This window comes from Marmota marmota, unplaced genomic scaffold, assembly GCF_001458135.2.
Source record: "Marmota marmota marmota unplaced genomic scaffold, marMar, whole genome shotgun sequence".
Taxonomy (NCBI): Eukaryota; Metazoa; Chordata; class Mammalia; order Rodentia; family Sciuridae; genus Marmota; species Marmota marmota.
The window spans coordinates 111214-132434 of record NW_026006114.1 but is presented as its reverse complement, the minus strand read 5'-3'; the positions used below and the strand labels follow the sequence as shown (position 1 = coordinate 132434).

At 39.9% G+C, this 21221-nt stretch overlaps 2 long non-coding RNA genes across 3 annotated transcripts in view; one reads left to right on the top strand and one right to left on the bottom strand.

Moving 5' to 3' along the window:
- LOC107161101 overlaps nucleotides 1-5603 on the bottom strand; it is a 40425-nt gene extending 34822 nt beyond the window's left edge. Inside the window, exon 1 of one of the 2 annotated variants that reach the window (XR_001505935.2) lies at nucleotides 5120-5603. This is a non-coding gene — a long non-coding RNA (uncharacterized LOC107161101). The remainder of the gene's footprint in view (nucleotides 1-5119) is intronic. The other variant, XR_007345278.1, reaches the window with a different exon arrangement.
- Nucleotides 5604-11432: 5829 nt separating this feature from the next.
- LOC125614711 overlaps nucleotides 11433-21221 on the top strand; it is a 13934-nt gene continuing 4145 nt past the window's right edge. The window contains exons 1-3 of the long non-coding RNA XR_007345277.1: nucleotides 11433-11790; nucleotides 12821-12999; nucleotides 17534-20413. This is a non-coding gene — a long non-coding RNA (uncharacterized LOC125614711). The remainder of the gene's footprint in view (nucleotides 11791-12820; nucleotides 13000-17533; nucleotides 20414-21221) is intronic.

The following is a 21221-nucleotide window of genomic DNA, read 5'->3' as shown; positions in this document are numbered from 1 at the left end:
GATTTCAATGCAAACAAAGAATATATATCTGTTTTTGTTTTTGTTTTTAAGTGGGAAAGCCTCTAAATATGGATTACTTAATAAGAGCTGGAAAAAAAATAATTACAGAACAGATGGAAGAATTTTCTGGATCACTCTCTACTGCTTAGGATTCAAGGAAAAGTAGTCAGAGCCAGACTACAGCAGAAATTACTCAAAATTGCAAATGCTGCCTGAAAAGCTTGTAATAACATTTTGTGAATGTATGCCTCAAAAGGGAAAAGCAGAAATTTAACATTGCAGATTTATCCTTTATTCTCACTGAACTTTCCATCTCTTCATTTTAAAACCAAAGACATTGCTTTAATATAAAGTGCAATACTTTCAAATATCACTGGCATAAACACCATCTGAAATCAATTTTTTTTTATTTTCCAGATATTGCTTGTTCTCTAAAGAAAACATTTAAATATTCCTTCTTATTTTATATGTAAATTATGTTTCTTTTAAAAATATAAAGAACTAACCAAAAGTTCTTCTTTCATGAAGATGAGTTAGAATTAACTGTTACCTGTTTCTTCTGCCAGTACAACTAATATCTTTGGACAGTACATAAAAATCAAATGAAATCAAACCAAACAAACACTATTCTAAAAGGTGGAGAAAAGGTCAAGTGGCTAGCTATCTTAAATTCAAGAAATTATTAAAAATGACAAGAGGTTGCCAGTTGTGGTAGCATAAGCCTGTCATTCCAGCTGCACAGAAGACTGAGGATGAAGGATCCATTGTTAAGTTAGCTTTAGCAACTTAGTGGGACCCTGTCTCTAAAGAAATTCTTTTAAAAAGCATAAAGAAGGTCTAGAAATGTTGGTTGCTTGCTTACTATTTAAGTGCCCCTGAGCTCAATCCCCATTACCAAAAGCAAGGCAGGTGTTGAATTCTTGGGTTTTCTTTTTATGTCATGTATCCCAGACATGAAAGAAATTGTTACAGTCTAAATTTAATCAATACAGATTATTGGTTATAGATTAGAAACTATATATTAATAAAATATTAATTACTAAAATAATAGGATTAGAAAATATGTGTTACGTAATTAGTAATGTTAAGTTACTCCAGTCTGCCATAGTTAAAAGATAAAAAGTAAAAATACAACAATATAATCATTGTAAGACATAGAGTCTAAGTTGCTAAGAATAAGATATAGAAAATATAGTATGATAAGTGTAAACTTAGAGGTCTAATATAGTTACACATATTTACAGATAAATATAGAGATGGATGTACTGTTATTTTTAAATTGTTTTTGTGTAGACCTATACAAATGAGGATGTAGATCTAAACAAATGAGGATATAGGCCCCCATAAATGTGTATACATATTTTCTCTTTTTGCTCTGCTAACTGCATTTTGAGCCCTTGTATTTTGCTTGCTTGCAATTTGCAAAATTCCATAGGAAAGTCCCTAGGGTATGATTTTCTTTTCTATTTTCTTCCTGAAATACTTTGGTCACAAACAACTCAGGGCTGCTGTTCTTTCAGAGAGCACTTGGGTCTCTGATGAAAGCAGTCCCTGGCCAGGTAAAATTGACAAAATACAAAGTTTTGATTTGTTTCTAATTCAGAATTAGTGTGTTTTCTGAGTGGTCTCCCCATAACAAAATAATGGCCTAAAAATAACTTAAAATATTAACAGAGACAGACAAAATTAAATTTAAAAAGGAAAAAAAAAAGAAAAATGGCAAATGCTTCTTCTTTCTCTATACCCAAATGTTCAGGAAAGAGGCAACCTCGCAAGAGAGAACACTTTAGGCAATAATCTTGCTACTACAGTGAAAAGTCACAATAGTGGCTCTATTTTCACCCATAGCAGCAAAGGCTGAGTACAGAGCCTGTACTACTTTAAAAAAATTAGTTGTAAATGAAACATTTTATTTATTTATTTATGGTGCTCAGGATTGAACTCAGGGCCTCACACATGCCAGGCAAGGGCTCTACTACTGAGCCACAACTCCAGCCCCAGAGCCCATACTTCTACCCTCACCAAACTATAATGAAGCAATCAATACCCTCTGCTGTTGGGGTTGTATCAGAAGAGTCCAAAATAGAGCTAGACCTTACCAAAAGCAGAAAAGTTTCTCTGTTTCCTTCTAAAACCACCTTCAAATCAAAAGACAATTAAGTGGGTAATTCATATTTCTATCCTCCAACACAGCAACCATTATAGTAAGCTGGAAGTCCTCAGGATTGTGTCAAGGATCATGACACAGGTTTGTTGTTGTTACTGTTTTCCTTGTTTTATCCCTCTTATGCACATAAAAGTTGTTGGATGGATGTACTTGGGTATGCTGTCTATAAGAAACTCAGTGAATATATATTATTTACAGCTGAAAAATGATGGAGAAGATATGTCTTTAAAATATTCATGAGAAGGTAGAAGTGGCTATATTAACATAAGCTAAAGTACATTTCAGACAAAAAGTATGATGAGATAACCAAAAGAGAGATATATATAAAATAAGTGGTTAAATCCAATAAAACAATATAAGTATTCTAAAAATGAGCAGAAATGAACAGGTATAAAACATGTAAAAGTGAAATTGGTAGATTTTTAAGGACAACAATAGACAAATAACCCATTACTTTTGAAGATTTCAATACCTTTCTCTCAGCAATAGGATGAACATATGGTAAGAAAATGAACCAGTAGAGAATTAATCATGAACACCTGAATCATTCTGCAGTCATGTATAACAAAATAGCATAAATGAATAAATTTTAAAATGAATACCTTCAAATAAGAGATCTATGTATGTAACACTTAAATTACATATCACTTAAAACCAAAGTAAATCTTCTACAAACAACTATTTTCAATCAGTTGATGGTTCATACCAAACTCAAATAGTAGTTCTTCCACCACACACAACCTCCAACACTATCAAAATCTCCAACCAGGATTATACATTTCTTAGAACTTGTAAACACTTTAAAACATCGGCATTACTCAAAGTCTAAAATTCAAACCATGGGGAATTTTTGGTGTTAAGCATTGAAAAGCATAATGCCATGAATCAACCATTATAGTATCATGTAGAATAGTTTCATTGTGTAAAAAAAATATCTTAGCTCTGCCTTTTCTTCTCTGATTCTTCCCTAACTTCTGGCAACCACTGATTATTTTACTTTGCCCACAGTTTTGTTTTTCCAATATTATGATAGTGGGAATTAAGTACTACATAATCTTTTCAAATGGATTCCTCCCTGTCTTTTCATGTTTTAGTAGCTTATTCATTTAATGGTGAAAATCTTTGATTATCTTGATACGTGAATGTTTACTTTTCCATCTATCTACTTCAGAACACTCTGGCTGCTGCCATGTTTTATACCTTTAAATAAAGCTGCTATAAACACCCAGGTTTTTTTATTTTATGTGGACATAAGTCTTCAAATTCCTTGAGAAAATACCAAGGAAGATGATAGGTAAAGTACATGATGAGGATGTTTAGTTTTAGAAGATATTGCCAAACGCTCTTACAATGTGGCTGTACACATAATATGTATATTTAATTATATGCATAATCACCAATATTGTTGCTATTATTTTGAACATTACTTTTAAGATCAGTTAAAAATGAATAAGGTTTTTATCTTATCTCCCTACTCTTTTCCTAATAATTCTTCATGTAGATACAAGTTTTTGATTTATATTATTATTTTCTCTCAGAAGAACTTCTTTTTAATATTATTTGTAAGTCAGATCTACTGGCAACAAATTTAACATTTTTTGAGGAAGTCTTGATTTCCTTTATTTTTGAAAAATAATTTTACAGGGTAAACTAGTATAGTTTTTTTCTACACTTTAACATTTTATTTTATTCCTATATGGAGGAGAATTCCTGAGGAGAATTCAGATGTGGCTTTTATTGGTCTTTATTTAGTGTAGTACATTTATACATAATAGTGGGGATTATTTTGACATTTTCATAAATGCAGGTAACATAGTTTTCTTCATTTCAGTCCCCAGTATTTTTCATTGACTTTACTCCTTCCTCCTCCAAACCCCCTTAGTCTACTATATTTGTTCCTTTCTATTTATCTACTTATTTCCTTAAATGAGGCATTGTAGTATATTTAAAATCATAACGTGTTGTGCTATATTCATACATATACCTAGCATAATTTGGTCTACTTCATTCCCTAGTTCTTCTCCTCCCCATTTCCTCTGCCTTCATCTTTGATTAATCACATAAAAACTTAGTGGAGAATTGCATCAACAGACTAGACCAATTTTAACATTATGAGGAATCAAGGATAATATAGGTGCATTGGAATACTTACACAGAAATAAAGGGGAGAAAACAATGAATAGAATATATAGAGCTCTGGAACAACATTAACATGTCAAACTTGAAACTGAGAGGCATTGAGGAAGGAGAAGAGAAACAAACTAATAGCATAGCAAAATTATTCAGTAATATAATAGCAGAAAATGAGCTTAATTTGGGAATATTATAAGGTTTAATAGTATGTGACTTGGCTCTGCTGTAATAGTAAATAGGGTTCAGTGTCTTCTTTCAAAATGGTTCTAATGTTGGGAAGAGTAGAGGACACAAAGAGTAGAGTATTAATACCTGAATATTCACCCAACTCAAGGCACTTGAATGAAGCTCACAAAATTGTTTCTTGCTAAAAGAAGTGATAATCATCCCAATAGCTGGCTAGACATACAAGCAGTATGAAAAACAAGGGAACAAACCACCTCAAACAGCCTACAACACACAGAAACTGACCACATTGACACTACATTGAAGGAAATGTCAGAAAAAGACTTCAGAAAATTTATAATTAAAATGGTCAATGAGCCAAAGAAGATTTAAAAAATAAAATTAAAAAAAAATATTGGACTAATAAGATCATTCCTATAAAGAGGTAGAGGTTCTGAAGAAGAATAAAATGAAAATCCTGGAAATGAAATACTTAATAAAACAAATTAATAATTCAATAAAAAATATACACCAATAGATTGGTCTATTGTCTAATTTTCAAATCAATTTCTTATTTTGAATAAGTAATGTGTGAAATTATATAAAGAAAACGTAATTTTATTTGTATTAATACATATGAGTAAGTATACATACCTTCCTAAAAGATTCCTGTAAGGAAAATATAATTTCCTGCTTGTAATGGCAGGTGGATTCCTCATAAGCAGCAACCTCTGCAGCCAAACAGCTCTTGATAGCAGGCTCTGCCCCAACCTGTCTTCCAGCAGCTCCCAGCAGCTCCCCACCAGTCTTTATTGCAGTTACCAAAGTCAAAGTCCACCCTCGAAAACAAGAGAGTGCGTGCAGCTATGGTATATATATATATATACCTCTTGGGTCGATGCCGTTGGTTTACTGTTATGCTAATAAGGGTTTGTAAAAAGTAGCAAGTCCAAATTTATAAACTGTGCATGTCACCACGCCCCTCGATGAGAAACCGGAAGTGAGGACAGAGCGTGAGTCCCTTTCCAAAGGACCCTTAGCTCAGCCCCCCTCACGTTCCTTGTTGCTTCCTGAGAGCAGGAGCCCGACCAGGACCTGGAGCAGGAGCCTTCAACGCCGCCCCTGGAGCCGCTGCCTGTGCTGGAGCGCCAGAGGAGCTCCCGCCACCAGAACTGCCGCAGCCTGAGCTGTAGCCGCCGTGAAGCTACCCGAGCCGCCGCCAACGCTGTCGCAGGAGCCAACACCGTGGGAAACCAATGCCGCCGCTGCTGCCGACCTGAGCCAACGCTGTAGCCTTCAGAGCACAGGAATCTGTAGAGCAGCTGCTGCCGCCACCGACGATGCTGCAGGAGCACAGGAACCCTGGCAGCCAATGCTGCATCAACAGTGTGGGATTCCCTGGGGCCAGAGCATGAAGCCGCTGCCCCCAGAACACAGGAACCCCTGGAGACCACGCTGTGCCCCAACACAGGAGCCGCTGCTACCAGAGCACAGGAGTGAAAGCTCTTGTAGTCGCCGCCACCAGAGCAGAGGAACTGTTGGAGCCAACGCTGCGCCAGGAGCACAGGAGCCACCTATGCTGCTGCTAGAGCACGGGAGGGAACTCTGCTATAGTGCCCTTTCCTGGACATTGGAGCCACTCGCCGCCGCCATCCACAGAACACAGGTGCCGAAGCCACTATCGCCGCTTTCAGAGTTCAGGAGCCGGCACCAGCACCTCCGCCTCCAGGAACAGGAGCTCAGCCCTTGCCAGAGCACAAGAGCACAGGAACCACTGAACGCAGGAGCCACTGCCGCCAGAGTTCAGAGCCGCAACGGCAGGACCCTAGCCCAAAGGATGCTGCACAAGGCTTGGCAGTGGTGGCATCTGTAGCTAAGGCTGGCGCAAGGAAGGACAGCCCGATCACTCCAACCGCGTGGTCACCCGCGCATTCCTGTCTGCTCCTCCAGGGGCAGAGACCCTGCAGAAGACTGTAGTGCCTTGAAGAAGGAGGTGGGTGCTGGGACCCACTCGGGAGTGTGAGGGTCCTTGGGTGGGGGTTGGGAGTGGGCAGTGGCTTCTCTAGAGGTGCCCCTTGGCAGCAGGAGCTACCACATTAGAAACCACTCATTCATTGGGGGCATCCACCTCCACAGGTCTGGAGATGTGGCCTGCAAGTTTGGGGGTTGTGGGGCTAGAGGCAAGGGGATACCTCTGGTGTCAGTAAGTTGTGTGAAGGGGCAGATGCGTGTGAGGATCACCTAGGTGGGGGGCATAGCTTAAAATGTCTGGGACCCTGTTTTGTGGAGAAAAGGTGTATGGGTCTTAGTGATCTTAAAGGAGAGACAAGCTCTTGGGGACAGGCAGGTCTGTTGTGAGTGCGATGTTAAAAGAGGTTGACAAAAGGGTCCTAGCCTGCAGGGGAGAGGTTCAGTTTGAGGACATAAAGACTCTCTCAGGCACCTCCACATTCTCAGTACTTGGAGTGATCTCCAGGAGACAGGAGGCCCTCTCCTGAGTGTCCTCCCCCATTTCTAGCCACACAAGAGGATGACAGACATGTTTCTGCTGCTCCTCTGCCCTGGGCCCACCTGGAGTTTATTCTGGCTTCTGGATTCATAGCCAACCAACTCCCAGGTGCCTGTAGATGTAAGGAGTGTTTATAGTTGTGGGGGCTCAGGGTAGCATTTCCATGTCTGGACCCAGAGTGAGTGGGTGCACACACATGGCTTTGAGGACATGTGGCTCGAGTATGCATATATTAGAAAGTATGTGTATATATGTTTGTGTGTGAACTGTTTTTGTGAGTTGGTATTTCTTTGATTCATGATGAGTATGTGTGAATGAATAAGGCTGTGATTATGTGTGTATATGTGTGTGTTTGTCATGTGTGTATAACAATTGCCTTGTCAGTCCCCCAATCACTCAGTCTGGCATCACCCTGCAGGCATTCTTACATCTTACAAGTTGTCAGCCCAAGATGATGCATGGTTGGGTGTGCATGTGTGTGTGTGTGTGTGTGTGTGTGTGTGTGTGTATGTTGTATTGGGGGTTGAAGCATGTTGTGGCAGAACCAAATACAACTAGGAATCCCCTCCCTGTGGAGGCAGACAACCCTCTAGGTCAGCCTGGAGACTGGGATCTGTTGCTGTCCTCAGCACAGGGAGCATGGGTGTGTATATGTTGTTTGTAAGTGTCCATGTGTGTGGATTTTCCCCTTTTATTTTATGAATCAGCTCCAGGATTGGTTGAACATTCTAGTGTTTTCCAATAAGGAAATTTGCAAGATATCCAGGATCCATTGGAATGGCCTAGAGGTTTTCTGATTACCCCTGTTTTATAAGGAAATTGCAGGTTGGTTGAATTCAGAAGGGCAGAATTGAGAAATGGCAGGCAGGAGAGTGTCAGCAAAGCTTCTGGGAGGGCTCTGGCTCATGTCCTGGTTCTAGCTTTGTCACCAGCTCTCTCAGATATGTGTCCCAGTTTCTTCTCTTCTCTAGAACTCAATTTTCACATGCAGGATGCAATTGTCCTAATGTCCCAATACAGTCCTTCTCGGTGTAGCTTGGTTTAGAGGACAGGCTATGGTACATGCATTGCACATAGTGACCAGAGGTCTGGGACTATTTCCTGTGGTCAGACAGGTTTGGGGTTGGAATGAGCCTTCTACTTGGCTACAGACTGAGGCCTACTCATGCTCAGAGAGATCTGTAGTTGCCCTGCTTGGTGCCTTGGAGGGTCAGGGGCCTAACCTTGCTACATTGGACAGATCTGTTGAACTCTAGATCTGGAATCATCACCAAGTTGCATATTGGTGGTGCTTTCTAAATTCTGTGTTGCTGGGGAATAAGAGTTTCCATTTACAAGTGAATAGTATGTACCATACTCTGAATGTACAGTAGGCTTATGAGGTGGGTAGTTTGAGGTTCACAGGGAGCAATGACTTGATCAAGATCATCCAGTCAAGAATGGGAAAATTCAGGACTTACCATCCAGGTCTGACATCAGAGCCAAGCTTTTACTCACCCATCCATACCACAAATGCTTCCATCCCCTCCTGCACAGTGCCACAAACTTGGAATGTTAGAGGGAATATATTGTGATATATAGATGGGAATCCTGAGGCCTGGAGAGAGTAAGCAATGATTGGAGGACACAGGGCCAGTGGAAGGGAACTGGTTCATATTTGCAGTCTTTGAGCTCTCTTTTGAACATGGTTTCCCCTAAAGGCTTGGTTTAAAAAAAATAATATCTGTGTCCCCACAGCAGACCTCCTCCATTTTTTTTTCCTTTGTTCATTTTCTTGGCAAGGGACATCTCTTCCAATGTCGGAGAGCCAGTTTTCAGTGGGATAGATTTGAAAACACTTGTTTAGAAATCTGAGCACCAAATCAGGTTTTCCCTTTCCCCTTCCTCTGGGTTAAGAGGAGCCATGTCCTTGACTGCCACAGCCTCACCATTTTTTTTTTTTCTGAAAGGGGGGTCTTAATCAGCTTGCAAGCTTGGCCTGAGTCTCTGAAGCCACTAAGGAGTTTGTATAGGCTATGAACCTGGGAAATCTGTCCAGTGCTGACCTAGTAAGCCATCAGGTCCCTGGACCAATGAATCAGCACAAGGTACTTCATCCAGAACTGGGTTCAAATCCTGGAGGCTTTTTTACATGGTTTTAGAGAGTTTTGTGTCTGACATAAGCTTTGTACTATAGATGCAGCAGTGAACCAGACAGGCTCAACCCTTGCCCTCCTGGTGTTGTCATTCTCCTGGAAGAGAAACCCTGGCATATTCTCAAGAATAATTATGACAGTAATTACAGAAGGCACTTGTCACTATAAGAGCACCAAACGTGGATAGTGGTGTAGCTTAGTGGTAGAGCATTTGCCTAGCATGCAGGAAGCTTTGGGTACCATCACCTCCTCAGAAAAAGAAAGAAAGGAAACACAAAACAGAAACACAGGAAGAATTGCACATGAATAGAGGATCAGGGAAGGCTTCCCTGAGGGTGTGATGTTGAAGAAGATGCTGGAAATATGAGTAGGCTTTTTATGTGGAGGTGTAAAGTAGCTAGAGAAGAGAGAAATCCATTCCAGACAGGGAACTGTATGTGCCAGAGGCTTTGTTGTTTGGTGGAACATGGTGAATTTGATGGAACTGAAGAAGCTGGAGCAGAGAAGACAGAGAACTGTGTAGGCTGTAGAGGAAGCAGATTGTGTGGTCTTAGTCTAAGAGCAAAGGGGAAAGAATGGAGAGGATCCTGGGAATATGGAGGGAAGGGAGTGGAGCTGAGATTGATGGCTCCTTCATTGTACTTTTTTTCTTAGATAAGCACTGTCTTTACCTTCTCAAGTGTTAAGAGTGTGGGTTTATTCATAATGAGAGTGAAAATTACTTACATGGCTGGATAAACCATGTGAAAACACCTACCACATTTCCCTGAGCTTTTTAAGGGCAAGGTTGTAGCTTTTCTTTCTTCCTATGTGCCACCAAGCTAAAGATGAAGCCTGGGTGGCCACAGCATGATTTCCTACATTTAAGTTCAACAAGCTCTACCTTGGTTCTGTCCTGACTAGCACATACCCCTGACACCACTTAATTTTGTTTTGTTTCTCACAGTGAGTACGGACTGGTTTCCCATTGCCATGATGACTGCCATATTAAAGGAAGCAGCCAAGTGATGCCAGTTGATAATGGAATCAAAGTGAGTACTGCCTTGTCTCCTGACTCTGGTTTGCCTGAGAGGCCTCTTAATTAGAAAGGAAAAGGCAGGGAACTGAGGGTGGCAGAAGAGACCCATGGAGGAGGCAGGGAGATTCAGGCAGGTTTTACAGGGGAAGGTGCTTTCAGTTCAGTAAACTGGGGCTATTGGAAGGCATGTCACTGTAGACCCATCTGCACAGCTGCCCAGTGAAGTGTGTTTGGAGAAGTGAGCCTCCCAGCCCAGGATAGGAGAGGTGGGGCAGTCCAAGAAAGCTGGAGGTGCACGTTGATTCCATGGGAGCTCCATGGTTTGACTCTAACCCAGTCTTTCTTCGTGAACCAGAGCAACAGCTTTGCCCCTCCCCAAATGATAGCTTGCCAGATAATATGCAGGTCACCCATTAAATTTGAATTTCAGAAAAGGGGTGAGTACATTTTTAATATGTGTTGCTAAATATGGTAACCATACTCCAAAGCAAATTTGGCATTATCAGGAACATTTTGGTTTTCACAGCTGGGAATGCCCTGGCCCTAGGTTCTGTGCATCAAGTTGATATCAGAAAGTTTCAGATTTTTGACTCTTGGATTAGGGATGCTCAATCTGTACTGGTAAAATTGGAAAATCTGCTGTCAACTAATGCTAATGTACCCATGCCCACCATACCTCTTCTAGCTAGTCCTATATGTATATTCTCCTCTTGAGTAACTCATTCTTACTTCTTTTAAATTGTTTCTTATGCATGTTTGGGCTTCATAGGAAAAGTGGGGACTGTGTTGCTTAGCTGTGTTGTCTGGAGTAAACTTATATGGTACTGTATTATTATTTCAATTCTATTTTGAAAGCCTAATGACATCTAAAGGGGAATATATATATATATATATGACTTTTATTCAGGCATAAAGAAAAGTGAAATTATGTCATTTGCAGGAAAATGGATGAAACATGAGAACATTATATTAAGCAAAATAAGCCAAGTATAGAAAAACAGAGGACATCTATTTTCTGTTATATGTTGAAGCTAGAGAAAAAAAAAAGATGATGTGGACCTCATGAACATGGAAGGTAGACCAGTAAATTCGATAAATGTGCCAGGGAAGAGGGACACTTAAGTGAAATATTGTGGAATGAAATTCTCCAAATCATATTGTTATTGTGCATGTTCAGATATGTGAAAATCCCATTCTATGTATCATAGTAATGGACCCATAAAAATTAAAACAAAATAGTACAAAAAATAATGGGAAAAAACATACCAACCCTAAACCTTCTTATTTAAAGCTCAAGTCCCATTTGTATGTTTTTTTTTTTTTTTTCATGTTGCCTTACCCATTCTTTACTCTTTGTGACTGAATTCATAATCAAAAATTTCTTTCTCATTGATCTTTGTAAATAATAATAATGATGATGATAGTAATAATAAGCATAATATGTCTAGTTTTAAAAATACAAAGTTGTTTGAGGAGCAAGCTAATTGCTACTTCATGTTTCTAGGGGTGTCCTCTGTGGTTGGCCCACATGGTTTTAGGTCCTTTTCCAGGTGATGAAAAGTCAAAGAACAAGTTCATATGAGAGAAGAAAAGTAGTGTATTTGAAACCTGCATGTCCAAGGAGGCAGTTTCAGAAGGCTTAAAGAGAGCATTACTTATACTGGTGAGTAAAAATACTGGTTTCTATTCCCTGAATATGTGGAACTAAAGCAATTCATTGTTCACTTAACTGTTTTTTTGTCTGTGCTTTCTGCTTCGAGATGATCACATAATTGAGATAAAAAGAGCTTAGAATTTTGGTTACAGAATTATACTCACATAGAGATAGGGTAAGAACAGTATTCTGTCATGGTAGTTCTTTTTGCTTTCTTTTAACATTTGCTTTTGAAGTGACTTTTTGCTGACATTAAAACAAAACAAAAATCTGATCAGTATAATAGCTGTCATTCCCAGGAATTGATAAGTGATTTTTCCTGGTCTGTGACATCATAAGACTCTGCAGCCAGCGCCTCCCCAACATGTGGGGACAGTTGTACTTTGTAGATGGGGAGAGGAATTGGTTCAAGATATGAGCTCACCCTGTGAAATATAGACCACTATAAATAAGATTTTCAGGCATGGTGGTGCACACCTGTAATAACAGTGGTTTGGGAGGCTGAGGCAGGAAGTTTGTGAGTTCAAAGCCAGCTTCAGCACCTGGGAGGTGCTAAGCAACACAGTGAGACCTTGTCTCTAAATAAAATGCAAAATAGGGAAATAAGGCTGGATATGTAGCCGGATATGTGATATGTGTTTGGGTGCACCTGAGTTCATTCCCCAGTACCAAAAAAAAAAAAAAGATTTTCATAGAGAAACAGAGTCAATCTGCTTTTAGATATAAACTTTCTTTTGTAGTTCTGGTTGGGTGAGGTAAAAAATAACTAGTTAAGAAAGGATAGTTTAATGTTGTTGGAGAAATTTAAGTATATTAGATATAATTTGAAACATTTCTTCACTATTGTTTATCATGTTCTTCTTTTTCTTCTCCCAATCCAGAGAAAATAAAGTTTCACTAAGAGATTTTGTGGTTTTCAAAAACAGGAATAACCAGCAATAACACATGATTATGTACATGCAGTTTTGAAGTTGTTGTTGTTTGGTTTTTAATAAATAGTTCTCACATCAAAGGACACATGGCATTTATTTCTTCACAGGTGCAGTATTGGGAAGTTGTTATAGAAGATGTTGGGAGAGATGAGAACATGATAGCCATGTTCAGAAGGGGCTTCAGTTTGGGGCAGTGACCAAGGAGAAATGAGGAGGAAGATTGTAGAATTCGCTGTTTGAGATCCCAGAAGCACCATGTCAGAGTTCCTCCTGCAGTAGAATATTGGTATGAATTATTATTTATAATAATAATTATTATTATAAGAAATCCAAATCTAGGAAGACACAGGTCAAGATAGAGTAGTTTCTAGGACCCTTTATTAAGCATGAAGTTAGCTGGAAAATACGAGGGTGAACATAAAGGATGAGAAGAATAAAGGTGACATTACAGTGCAATGCCCAGTCATTCAGAAGGGAGAGGTGGCACTTATAGCATTAATAGCAGGAGCAATAGTAGAAGGTCATCTCTACAGATAGTAATTAATTAGCTCAAGAAATGTTTCCTGACAACTTAGTAAACGCACATATACCAGTGAGCAGGATAGTGGTAGTAGGCAGGAATAACCATAGTAATGCAAAAAAAAAAAAAAAATACAGATTGTGTTAATTCTTAATAGAGACATAAGAAAGATGAGAGAGAATAATTGGAGGGCGCCACTTTTTCTAGAGTGGTTAGGGAAGGCTTCTGTGAGAAGGTTCTCTGAGATCCAAAGGGTGAGAAGGAGTCAGCCATTTTAAGCTTTTGGAGATGAATATAGGCAGATAACAGCAATTGGAAATACAGTTGATGTTTGAGGAACAAGAAGGAAGGCTTTTGGAACAGAATTGAGCATAAGGAATTATTACATGGGAATAGTGGAAGAGTTAGCATCCAAGTCATGGAGGGTCTCTAGGAGTTGAATTTTATTCAAAAAACAATGTGAAGTCATTGAAGGGTATTAAGGAGGAATAACAGGATCTGTTTCATGTCTTAAAAACATCTCTCTGCCTATTGCAAGATGAATAGTCTAGTGTAGAAGCTGGGAAACCACTTAGGAAGCCATTAAAGTAAACTAGGCAAGAACATTTAGAGACTTAAACAAGGGCAGTGGCAGTGAAGAGGGAGGTAAATAGGTGGATATGGAGTGATTGCTGACATGACCTTCTGACAGATTAAATGTGGAAAATGAGGTAAAGGGAGGAAGCCAGGCTGGCTAAATGGATGATGTAGTCATTAACCAAGACAGGAAAGATGGAGGATTAGAACATGGTGCTCACCTGTGGTGAGGTAAGGAGGGCAGATGGATAAATGAGTGAAGAGGCCCTGGTGTTGACTATAGCAAGCACATAGGCCTTGCAGTGGTTGAGTGCTAGGACTGTAGCCAGCCCACTTGGGCTTGAATGTAGTGTGACAGTGGCAGATTACTGACCCTCTCAGTGCTTTAGTTCCCTCCATGCAAAAAAAGTATATAATAGTCTCTACTTCTTAGTTGTGAGAGTTAAATTAGTTCATAATGATAAAACTGCCAAATCAGTATGTGGCTTGGAGGACATCTATGGAAGTGGTACTTGAGATTGCTTTTATTATTGTCAGAGGAGCATCTGTTATTCAGCTCAAGTGGTTGCTGCCATGTGGAGATAGCTGTACACAGCTGCTTTTAGATTTTAATAGTTTTTAAAGATAATCTAGAATACATATTTTTATGTATGAACTTCTTCAGCATGTTCTCAAACATCCCATAAGTCAGATAAAACATGTTTGTGATTGCCAAGTTAGACAAATGGACCCAGTTATGTGGTATTTTTCTATAGTACCATTTGCTTCCTCAGGCAGGCAGGGATAAGGAGGACAAACTGGAGTCAGTTGAGGGAGGGCCTTACTTGTTAAGTGTAATAGGAAGAGTGTACTCAAAGCTCAGGGTTTGTGAGGGTAAGAAATGATGGCAGGTAATGTCACCTAGTCAGTGAAAAAAGGAATTAACCATCATGGGAAGATAGCAAATAATAAAAATTTGGCCAGACTATTGCTTGGAGGTTTTAGTGAAACTGAAGGATTGTTGAAGTGGAGTTTCTACAGTAAGTGAATTGGAAGGACAGAAGATTGTAATCAGAAAGAGTGATGTTTGGCTTGTATTTGGAAGTAGGGTTATTAGTGATGATGACAGAATACAAGTGGTGTACATGGGAGAATGGCTGGGGTGGGTGGAGAAGGTACCTGGGATGTTGGACTTGGGTTGCTCAGTCATTGATGTGTATGTTGAAGGCCCCCCAAAATTTATATGAGTGGGGATAGAGGGGTAGGCAGTGAGCTACCAGTCAGCATACTAGTGAATTGGGGCTGTGGCTAGAAAGTTTGAAGAGGCCACAGTAAAGAAATGTACCAAAGAAATGATATGAACTTCAAAGGACCTGGAGTTTTATGAAAGTGACTGGAGCTAAAAATAATTTTAAAGCCATGTTATGAAAGTAAGGAGGAGACTGTCTTCTCCTGGTCCCTGAGAGCACTCAAGGAAAGTGGTGACATCAGGGGACAGCTAAGTTTGAAGTCAGTATGGAGTTGCAGGAGCATTAAGAGCAAAGATGGAAGATATAGTATCCTTACTGGTTAAATTTCAGTACTAGAGGAGGGTTTAGGAGACAGATGAGAGATGGAGGACTGGGTGAGTTTAGGAATGGTCAGAGAAATAGGACAATGAGTCTTACACTTCTCCAGTTAAAACAGAGATTGCACTGGATATGTCTTCTAGGCAGATTTTTTAAATTATTATTTTTAGAGTTACACAACACCAGAGTGTATTTTGACATGTTATATATACATGGAGTACAACTTATTCTAATTAGGATCCCATTCTTTTACATGTATATGATGGGGAAATTCACTGGTAATTATGAACACAGGAAAGTTATGTCTGATTCATTGTACTCTCTTTTCTGTTCCCATTCACCCTCTCTTCCCTGTATTCTGACGTAAAGTTTTTGACAGATTGTGCTACTAGCTTCTCTGCAGGCTGTAGGAACTACCTTGGTCTGATATTGGATCCTATTGGAGCTTTCTCTTTATTATTGTGATCTGAACTCTGAGGGGTTCTCTTTTTAAGGTACAGTTCTTAATATTTTTGCTTCAATAAAATTTACAAATGTTATTTTTAACACAATTTCTAACCTTTCATTTTTACATATGAACATATGGGATAGAGAATTATGAGTAAAATATTTAACGGCTGTTTAATGTCTTTTAATAGAAACTCTATGTAAACTTGAGAAATATGTCCCTTTCCCCTAAGCCCAGCCTTGGCCTCTCTGAGTGCTCTGTAATTACAGGCACAAGTAAAGGCACATTTAAGCAGCGGGTATTTTTTATTTCTCCATTTGCAAACCATTCACTGAATTGGAATGGGTAATAAAATAATGGGAGATAAAAAAAAATCCCTCAGGGTAGAGAAAAGTGCATGGACTTAGAAAAATGCAACTGTTGAAAATGTAATTTCAGCAAACTGACTTTCATTTTTTTGGAATTCTTGTATAAATTGCTGTTATCCACATGAAACTTTAATATGAAGTTATATTCTTTATGACACAAGGCAAACAAAAATTCACAATTATTGGATTTAATGTCTTTCTAAGTTTCTAGTTATAGCAACACTTAAAATGAACTCTCCCATAATAAGTCCATGCCTCTGTGTGTGTGCAGACAGTTGAAAAGCAGTTCCTTGTCATGCATCTCTGGAGAGTAGAAAGAGCTCTAGAGTTATGGCTTCCTCTGTTAGGTTGGAGCAGGAGAGGGATGGCTGCTTCTAAGGTCACACACTCACCCCCTTAGCTAGGGGGGATGGAGGACAAGTCAATCAAGGCTCCTCCCTGGTGCTCAAAGTACTGAGGACATGCCATAATCTCCTGGAATGTCAGGGAATTTTACTATACTTTTAAATTATTAAAGACAATTTAAAGAATTAACTCTCTAATTTACTGGCTGCAAAAACTAAAAATTATAGTGATGTAGTGATTTACTATTTTCAAAGTACTTTTACACAGTGATTTTTTTTTTTCTTGAAAATATCCTGTGAAGTCAAAGGATGATTATTCCTTTCACAGATAGGGAACACTGTATCTGTGAGTCTTGCCAAGTCACACAGCAGTTCCTCACTCAGCATCCTCTTGGTATAAGGCTCTTGGTGTTAGAATTCTCTTCTTTCAGTTTTGAAAAATAGCAGGACAGGATCTCCTTTAGGAATGCCAGTTGTCTGGTCCTCAAGATGCTCTTGCAAGTGGGCAAGGCTGATTCTCAAGTGGTCCATGCAAGTGGGTGAGGCCTGTCTTCAAGGGGTCCATGCCAGTGGGTGTGGCTCCTTGTGAAGCTTGTCCAGCAAATTCCTGACCCTGGGGAGGGTGGTGGGTGATTGGGCTCTATGGCACCAGACCACCTGCAAAGGCTATCACCCTCCTGAGAGTATGGTCACTTCTGCCTTTGCCCTGGTCTCATCCTTCTCCAGAGTGCCCCCACCACATGGGCCCATTCCCATTCTCTGCACCTTACTCCTGGGGACAAGAAGAGAACTCTTTGTTTTAATCAAAATTAACATTGTTTGGTTACATAAGCTATAATTTACTGAGAATGGTGTGATACTTCTTTAGGTCCTCAAAGACCTATCTAGAAATAAAGATTCTTTTCAAATCTTTTAAAAAATGTAGGTTGTGTACCACACTATAAGCAAAAGTCTGTAGTCTGTAAGTAGCAGACACTGGCTTCTGAGAAATGGATGACATTCTTCTTCCCCTTACAGATTTATAGGGTATCAACCTTGTTTGAAACCATCTGATATGAAGCACAGCTGTTCTCGGACTACAAACTCTCACTCTTTGACCTGCAGTCATCATCCTACCAGTCCTTACAGCAGATGCTCGTCAGCCTTGGTGAGAGCAGTTTGTATGTGCTCACTGTCCCCAACATGTTGACCACAGCTCTGATGAAGTATGATTTGTTGTCACAATAGACTCTGAAGGTAAAATCAGCAATCGAACACTCCTCATTTATTTGATAAAGATTGACAGAGCACCTGCTGCATAATTAGTGCCAGCCCTTGATATAATATTTAAGATGCTCGCAGGCTGTCAAGCTATCTAAGTCACTAATTTCAATACTGGATGATTGGAAACAAGTTATAGCAACTCTGGTGCTGGGAAGTATGGCAGTCCAGCCAGCAGACTTGGGAGACAGAGCAGGTGTCCCTGACCCTCACGTTTCTTCCCTTCACCCCACCTGGCTCAAGCCTCTGACCAAGGGGAAGAGAAGACACAGGCCTCTTCCATTTCCCCAGCCCTGCAGGCTTCCATGTTGCAGTTCAGTGAATGCACCCTCTTGGCCTGTCCTCTAGGCTGTGACTTTCATGGTTGGGGCTCATTCTCCCAGGCTTGAATCCTCTGGGGAACTGGGGCAGCCTGCAGCTCCCCTCATCTGGTCCTTAACTGTCCCATTCTAGCTCCTCTGTCAGCTGCCTCTACCTAGAAGATATTCACTGTAACTAACAATGTTTTTGAAATTGAATGTTGAGGACTTTTCAATAACCTGCCCTTCCCTGTATGTATAGAAACACTCAAGTTTCCCATTGAAAAATAAAATGTACTCATTGCCCAAGATAATAATTTATTATCTATTATAATCACAATTTTAAAGTCTGTCTAGCACTATGGGACTTATTTTCCAATGTGCACAGAAACACAGCTGTTCCCATTAATAACTTAATAAAGTAAAAAATATATTTGCATACACTCACATGAATCCCCACTTTGTGCCAGTGCCTGAATGGTAGGCAGCAAGGCATCCTTGATGTGCCACCACAGCTATGGCATCTGGTCTCCTGCCTCTACATGCTCTCTCCACGGACCCTGGTTCTGGCAGCTCTTTCATGTTCATATTTACCACGAGATCCAGTACTCTGCATTGCATTGCCTCCCTTACAAATAAGCCTTTCTGGAAGTCATTTGGCTTTACATTTTTTGAGCTTTCACATCCATGAATCAGCTTGTAAGCTACGTTATTGACTAGCTTCCTAGTCAATAGGATTAGAATCCCACTTCCTCTAGGAAGCTAGTCTATAATGTGGATTGAAAGACTGGAGAAAAGCTTGAAAAAGAAAACAATTTTAAAGCAATAGAGACCTCAGAGGTTGAAACCCTTTGCTCAGGGTGACTTGAAGAGAGAAGAGGAGAGGAAAGCGTGCTGGGGCCCATCATGGAAGAAAGTGTCAGCTTTAATATTAACAGTGTGACTTATCATACAGGTGGTGCTTCAGTAACACATTCTCATAGAGTGCTTCACTTGATTTTGAAAGTAGCCCTTTGTGATAGGTGAGACAACTGGTACAATCCCTCTTTTTGAGACAAGCATAGTGAAAAGGTAAAGGGCACCCAGCAAAGGGCAGGCACATGTGTAGGCATAGAGGGTCATCGAGGGACTTGGGAGGTGGGGCTGGATGATATGATGCACAGAAGGGGCCGCATCTAGGAGAGAGGAGCCAGGAGATGGGTCCTACAGATTAGAATGCAAGTGAATCAGGGAAGCTGGTGAGGTGGGAGGTATTGGGGGCTAGGTCAGGGAGCCTCTTGGAATGAGTAGCAGAGTGGGTCATTCTCCCAACTGCAGTGACTCTTGTGCTGCCTGCAAGACAGGAAGCCCCAGTGACTTAAGGTGGCATGAAATCAGTCTTGTTGGATCATAGAACAGAGTTCTCTGTGTGAATCCTGCTCTCACTGGTGATCAGAGGAAGAAATAGATGCTAAACTCTCACTCTTGGGGAGAAGAGGCAGTGGCATTTGTGCCTAGGACCTGACAGGAATGCCTGTTGTCCTTGATGGGGCTCACTCACCAGGAGGATTACCCTGAAGTAAAAGTAAGTGCTTTAGCATCTCTCTGCTTGTGACATGGTACTTTCTTCTCAAAAGGAGCACTTTTGTCTTATGTGCTAAAACTTCAAGAGAAAGCAATTATTAATTAGTATATTAGTGAATAAATGAATATTATATCAGGTTCAAATCTTGTGCCAAGCTGGGAGCACCAGGTGGGTAGGATAGACATATGATCCTTATTCTAGTGAGGCTCAAGATCCATCAGTCAAAAAACCTCTAACATAGAAATGCACAGATAACTAATCATAAGTCTGATAAAAACCATAGAGTAAATATATAGGGTATGTTGAAGGAGTTCCAAGAGATCAAAATGGCTTCCCTAGGGAAATGACTTAAGACTGTCAGATATCTCTACTAATGATGGAGGACAAAGGCATAGATCATCTAAAAACTGGTGTCTGGTCTCAAAATCATTTCCTATGTTTAGATTGCAGTCTTAGTACATTCATACATTAATATACTTAAGTGTCTGCCAGTTCCCTTCACCTTGGGTATTTCCCTATTTTGTTCTATCTAGACATGCTCTTAAGGTAAAATAAACAATCTGTGATATGCTTCGATATCCCAGGAAAGTTTGATCACAACATTCTCTAATTAGAGTGTTATTTAATATTATAAGTCCTGGGCTAAGATAAAGGAAAAAACAGGAAGATGGTTACTTAAAGACTACAATGTCATCTAAGATGTGCCTTGCATTTGAGAAGTTCAGTCAATATGAGGTTCAGAGGAAATGAACTTGGAGTAAAACCATACTACAGGTGATTTTTTTTTTATGTTTCCAGAATCTTCTTTCTTTTTTTTTTATTGGTTATTCAAAACATTACAAAGCTCTTGACATATCATATTTCATACATTAGATTCAAGTGGGTTATGAACTCCCATTTTTACCCCAAATACAGATTTTAGAATCACATCGGTTACACATCCACATTTTTACATAATGCCATATTAGTGACTGTTGTAATCTGCTGCTTTTCCTATCCTCAACTATCCCCCCTCCCCTCCCCTCCCATTTTCTCTCTCTACCCCATCTACTGTAATTAATTTCTCTCCTTGTTTTTTTTTTTTTCCCATTCCCCTCACAACCTCTTATATGCACTTTTGTATAACAATGAGGGTCTCATTCCATTTCCATGCAATATCCCTTTTCTCTCCCTTTCCCTCCCACCTCATGTCTCTGTTTAATGTTAATCTTTTCCTCTTGCTCTTCCTCCCTGCTCTGTTCTTAGTTGCTCTCATTATATCAAAGAAGACATTTGGCATTTGTTTTTTAGGAATTGGCTAGCTTCACTTAGCATAATCTGCTCTAGTGCCATCCATTTCCCTGCAAATTCCATGGTTTTGTCATTTTTAGAGCTGTGTAATACTCCATGGTGTATAAATGCCACATTTTTTTATCCATTCATCTATTGAAGGGCATCTGGGTTGGTTCCACAGTCTAGCTATTGTGAATTGTGCTGCTATGAACATTGATGTGGCAGTATCCCTGTAGTACACTCATTTAAGGTCTTCAGAGAATAGTCCGAGAAGGGCAATAGCTGGGTCAAATGGTGGTTCCATTCCCAG